The sequence below is a fragment of the Haliotis rubra genome, unplaced genomic scaffold (assembly GCF_003918875.1).
Source record: "Haliotis rubra isolate DU_JTF1 unplaced genomic scaffold, ASM391887v1 Scf542, whole genome shotgun sequence".
NCBI lineage: Eukaryota > Metazoa > Mollusca > Gastropoda > Lepetellida > Haliotidae > Haliotis > Haliotis rubra.
Window position 1 is genome coordinate 249,842 of NW_025767238.1, and position 6,619 is coordinate 256,460.

Genomic DNA, 6,619 nt, shown 5'->3' on the forward strand with positions numbered 1-6,619 from the left:
CCCTCCCTAGGGCTCCTTTCAATATAAATGGGCTTGTTTGTTACTATCAGAATTATATATATTCAGAGACTTAGCCTTAGTCTATGTGCCCTTCTGCACAAATATATTTGTGATAAAGGTTGATCCCCTCATGAAGACACAAGATGAAAACAAGGCACTCCAAATATTTTTTGTTGATGGATCTATGGATCTATAATGCTGTTTGTCAACCAACGAGAAGTGTCACATGAAATCGTAACTCTAAATGTGTATGCATAATATATCTGAACATAACGATTCAGCTCAACAAGCTCTCGTGGTTCCAGAAAATGACTGTCGTACCTTGATGCAATACTAGTATACTTGCTTCACATTATACAGATGTGGTGCCTGAAGATACAGGGAGAAACATAGCACTAGGACAACCTACAATACTAGTATACTTGCTTCACATTATACAGATGTGGTGCCTGAAGATACAGGGAGAAACATAGCACTAGGACAACCTACAATACTAGTGTACTTGTTTCACATTATACAGATGTGGTGCCTGAAGATACAGGGAGAAACATAGCACTAGGACAACCTACAATACTAGTATACTTGCTTCACATTATACAGATGTGGTGCCTGAAGATACAGGGAGAAACATAGCACTAGGACAACCTACAATACTAGTATACTTGCTTCACATTATACAGATGTGGTGCCTGAAGATACAGGGAGAAACATAGCACTGGGACAACCTACAGTTCAGTCCTCCACCTACAACAAACTCGGGGAGGCGAGGGGTGCAGTCGATGGTAACCACATGCCTTTCTTCAGTAGGGGCAGTTGTTCTCATACGCTGTGCTTCCGATATCCTCTGCAATGGTGGATTGTAGATCTCAACCACGTATACACAATATACTTCATTGTGATATACAACAGAGCAGATTTTCAAGGTAGATTTTAGAGCCATTTAATTTAGTAGAAGGCAAATCGAAGGATTGATAATCAGTAAAGAAACCAAATGGAAGCAAAGATAAAGATCACAATTGGATCGTAACCGAATGGCACCACTTAACCCAATCGCCGCTATCAACGTTACTTTAGTTTGAATGATGTGTGACCAGACCTTATCATCTGAACATTTTCGTTTTCAGAAAGACTTGACAACACAACTGTGGAGGGGTTCCTTCACTACCCAGCCACGTGTGACAACACAGACGCCAGTTCGTCTGTCTTCCATGCAGGTCCGTCGGGAAATGTGGTCAATGTGTCCTTTGCTCAGAGCCCAAGAGCCCAATTCATCCGAATTTCAAGACGAGGGCCTCTTACCATTTTATGAAGTGGAAGTCTACGGTGTGGTTACAAACGATCAAGGTTAGGTTGCTTCTTGTAGGAAATTTTAATTTGATAGATTTGAGTAAAAGACAAAAGCATTTTTCTAACAAAACGGTTACACGTGATAATGACAAATGAACCTATCCTCAACAAGGTATAATGAGGCTGTCCAATTTACACCAACCATCATATGTCCATGCAGTGAGTAAATATTCACGTGGCCATATATACTGAACCGCAAAAGAAACGTCACCCTACCAAAAAAATTTGCGAGGTATGTTTCTTCTGAATGTTAATTAATTTTTCACTATTTATAATTTAGCTAGACCTGGTTCGTAGCCAATGTTCAAGAAAATTTGGTTTCAGATGCTGTATTTGATACAAAAAAAACATGTCGTCCAAACGCAGTTACTAAAGTAATGATGGGACGAGGTTTTTGTGCGTATTTCATGAAAATGACAATGCACATGCATCCCGAGGTGTCATCCCTATAAGAAGAGTCACCGAACATGCACCGAATCATTCACTGTTCGACAGTAGCGACATGCCACGATTATCAAGGGAACAGAGAGACCAAGCTTTAGGAAGACTAAATGCTGGCCAGACTGCAAGACATGTTGCAAATCATTTTTCTGTTTATGTTCGAACAATATACCGCCTGCAGCAACGAGTCCAAGCCACTGGAAGCACAGCCGACCGTCCTCGCAGTGGAAGACCGCCTGTGACAACGTTGAGGCAAAATCGGCAGATTGTCCGTCATCACCAGCAAAATCGTTTCGCTAGGGCTACGGAAACTGCACAGACAACCATTGGCAATAACCAGAGACCAATCAGTGCTGACACAGTGCGGAGGCATTTGAGGCAGAGAAACGTCAGATGTCGCAGGCCTTACCGGGATCCGATCCTCACTGTTCGCCATCGACGTGCTCTTCTCCTGTGGGCCACACATCTTCGGAATTGGTGTCACCGGGAGCGGCGAGCTGTAGTCTTCTTCGACGAAAGCTGATATTGCGTCTCGACGGCTGATGGTAGAGTGTGAGAGTGGCGACGACGCGAGGAGCGTTTTGCAGATGATTGTGTCCTGGAAAGAGACTCGTGGGGAGGTCCGAGCATAATGGTGTGTGGTGTTATTGCTCTCAATCACAAACTAGGCCCTATGGGGGTCCAGAATATTGGTCCTGGTAGAGGAAATAGTGTAACATCTGCCCGCTACATTGATCAAGCGCTGAGACCCTTCGTCGTGCCACATTTTGGTCGTCATGGAAACCACGTCTTCCAACATAACAACGCGCGTGCCCATACTGCCAGAGCAACTACAGACTTTCTCCGTCAACACGGCATACACACTCTTCAATGGCCTACCCTCAGTCCAGACCCGATAGAACACTTGTGGGACGAGATTCAGAGGAGGCTCAATGATGTGCGACCAAGGCCGACAACTGCAGCTGAACTCTCTCAGGCGTATCACCGAGTATGGGCGCAAGTTCCTATGGACTTCATCAACCGTCTCATCCACTCCATGTACAGACGATGCAACGCTGTTGTCTACGCTCGAGGCGGCCATACACGTTATTGACTTTCGGATCACACTGTCGCGCCACCTATCGTCATTTTGACTTGTCAGACTCTGAAATTCGTCTTTAAGTATTAATTATCAAACATGTCAATTTTGAAATCTTTCCGGCAATTATTATGTTATTTACATGTGTTAGGATTAAACTGATTACCAATTTCAAAAAGGTTTTTTTTGCGGTTCAGTATATTTCGTATTAGAAAGAATAGTACGAGCCCCAATGTAACCTGCGTAACGACATTCAGTAACTCAGATTTTCTTCTAAATATTTGAACAAAATCTGTCATTTCATTATCGTATCTCTTGAGGTCTATCATTTGATATTCTCGTGTATTTACCAGCTACAGTCGCATGGCATCAGTACTGCTATGCGGCGTCAGGCAACGCCTTGTATACAGAAAGCGTGAGTGATGGGTGCTACCGCAGGACAGGCCTACAATTTTGGCGACCATATATGACATTGCTTTCATCAGAATATTTCAATCCATTATCCCTCTTACACCCACCAGAGAAATCTGTTATGATGTATAATCGAGACTACTTAATACTTTGCTTGGTGAAATGTCAGTCCTATACATCAACAATAATCCCTTAGACTTGGATACATATACTGTGGTTTCAGCAGTACGAACGTTTCACTATCCGAACGTTTTTTTTTAAGAAAAACAAAGTGTTCGTATTAACGAGGTCTGACTGTATAAGCTTTAATACTGTACAGCAATATAATGTAAAACAGTGATAAACTCACTTACTCACTCACTCACTCACTTTTTATTGTTTAGAAACAGGTTAGATTTTTCAAATCTAATGGTTGGGATATAAGCTTGGTTTTGGTTCTCATTGTGACCTTTGGAGAGTTTCCTTGGTCAATCCGTTGCCACGTGATACCATGATATTTTCGGAGCAATATTCGATTTTCAAAGACACAGTAACTAAGTGATGATACACAATGTCATTGTATTTTCCAATGCTATTCACAAGCAATAATAGAAGTGTTAATTGACTTTGACTTTTAATTGACTTTGAATGTCCCCTCTCAGTCTAACATTCAAACAGAATAATATTGCAAATATTTCATCAGTACCACAACAGCTGTCGCATGCAATATAGGAGGCTTCTAGCATGTATGTCGTGAGTAATTTGTTTCAGGTCGCATTGATTCTACCACTGAAGTGAAAACTGGCAGGAAACTGAGAGCTAACGCTAATGCCCTTGGTCGTTGGAAGAGTCACGAACCATGTCTTAGCGCATGTAAACAGCTCCCCAATTGTTATTTCGTCAACCACAACGCACAAACCGGAGAATGCCTGACAGCTGCGGGTCTAGTGAAGAAGAAAGACTTCAAACCCTCTTCCGACTGGAATCTGTACTCTCTGTGTTGATTGTACATACACTGGTATTTACTGGCCAACCTCTAGAGAAAGGGGTGGGGAGAGACTGATTTTTAAAGAAATGAGACAAGCTATTTTGCAGCTATATCTGAAAAGCCATATAACTAAAACAATGAACATAAATTTAAGTTTTTTAAAAACTTCAAATGCATGTTTTGTTGCTGAGCATTTCTTTTATCAACAGTTAGTGTTGCAATTGGGGTTTTTCAAGCCTTTTCTGGTTAAATGTATCATCATTCTGTTTCTGTGTTTTTTTTAATAAGAAGTTAGCCCCCACCGTAATTCTTCATCTCATCCAAGTATATCTCAATAGTAGGTATCTAACCCTGCAGTCATCTCTTTACTAGTTTGTCTTTGATCGTTATACACAGTAATGGATCGCTGACCTGATATATACCTAGATATATTGTTTACAACAAAGGACATTTTGGTTCATGTGGACCCTGCGCCACCATGATGGTTTCTCCACAGTCTCCTTGTCTTGAATAACCCCGGTATACTCTCGGTCTGAATGTCCAAATGTACACTATGTACGTAACAGGGTCACAATCGATCTTCAGCAACCCATGCTTGTCGTAAGAGGCAACTAACGGGATCGGGTGGTCAGGCTCGATGACTTGGCTGGCACATGTCATCGGAACCCAATTGCGTACATCGATGCTCATGATGTTGATCACTGGATTGTCTGGTCCAGACTCGATTATTTACAGACCGCCACCATATAGTCGGAATATTGCTGAGGGCGGCGTAGAACTAAACTCACTCACTCCTCCCCGCCCGCAGACCGCCCCGCTGACCATCCCCACCCCGTGTCTGCTTCAGCACCCACCCACCCCCAAACACACACACACACACACACACACACGCGCGCGCGCACACACACACACACACACACAAATGCCACTGTTTGATGGGCATGATCACCGTACTCCATCTTCCTGGCTAAGCAGATTTTAAATTTGTGAATATATAGAATTATACCAGTGAAGACATTACTTATCTCAGTCTGCTCTGATTTGGTATAACGGACTTCCTAACAAAACGCAGCATAACGTGGCCCGAACTTAAACAATCCTTTTTAAAATGGTAAAGTTCCACTTCCATCCAAATTATAAGTCGCAAAAATACCCTAATCGACAGGAAACGAAACGAACAGGACGACTTCCGCGTATGTCTTTAATCTATTCGACATGAGGTATCACTGTTGAAATGTAATGATGACCAATTCATAAAAGAGCTAATTTTCAGAAATGCCCTTCCTCACATCGTTCAGTGTATTGCCACCAGACGCCATGGCATTTTTTTCGAACATTTTTTATTTTTGGTGTTTCTCATCGCCCGAGCCACCCTTATTTTATTGCCGACCAAAAATAAAAAAACCAAACTTTTTTTTTTCATTCCAACACCGCCGACTCAAACCTAGAACGTACCGACTCGTCATAGAAAATGTTACCACACAAAAAAAATCAGAGTTATGACCCTTGACAACAGACCGACCATGATGTCTGCTACTCGCGTAGCAGACGAAAACGAAAACAGACATCTAGTCTAGTTTGAATCATCAGCTTCATATCCCTTTTAAAGTGGGATTAGTGTCATCTTAATTTGATAACCTTTTAAAATTTATGAATGCTATAAACTCATTCAAGCACAATATATTTGTGTTAGATACACTGGTCTCTTATATTTGTCTCTATATAAGGGCAGACAATACTGTTATTTCGTTGATCTTAGAGCTACATTGGATTCCATCAATAGAACAAGTTTAATGTATAAACTTTGGATTAGCAATGTCAAAGGTATTTTTTTTATAGATTAATTAGAAATATGTATACAAATGTTCAATCATATATCATTGCAAGGTAGCTACACACAACTGTTTGACTGTGTGAGCGGAATAAAACAGGGTTGCCAACCATCACCACTGCTATTTTCATTGTATGTTAATGATATTACTGAATTTCTTGGTTTTGATGGAGATAGATGTATTGACCTTGGTGTCTGTCGATTTTTTATGTTACTCTTCGCCGATGATATGTTACTATTTCATAGCACTGCCCGTGGTTTACCAAAAAAAGATGGAATAATCTATCAATATATTAATTGTAAAATGTGGTCTTTAACCGTCAATATTACTAAAACTAAATGTATGTTTCTCAGGAAAGGTGGTAGATTAAAGAAATACGACACACATTATTTCAATGATACCCAACTAGAAATTGTTCTTACAAATATTGAGTCTTCATTTCTCATTCAATGGGTCATGGCATATAACAGAAAAAAACTTTGTCATATCCAGAAAGTGTTAACTATTTTACGTTCCGAGCTATCAAATTTCAGAAAATTAATA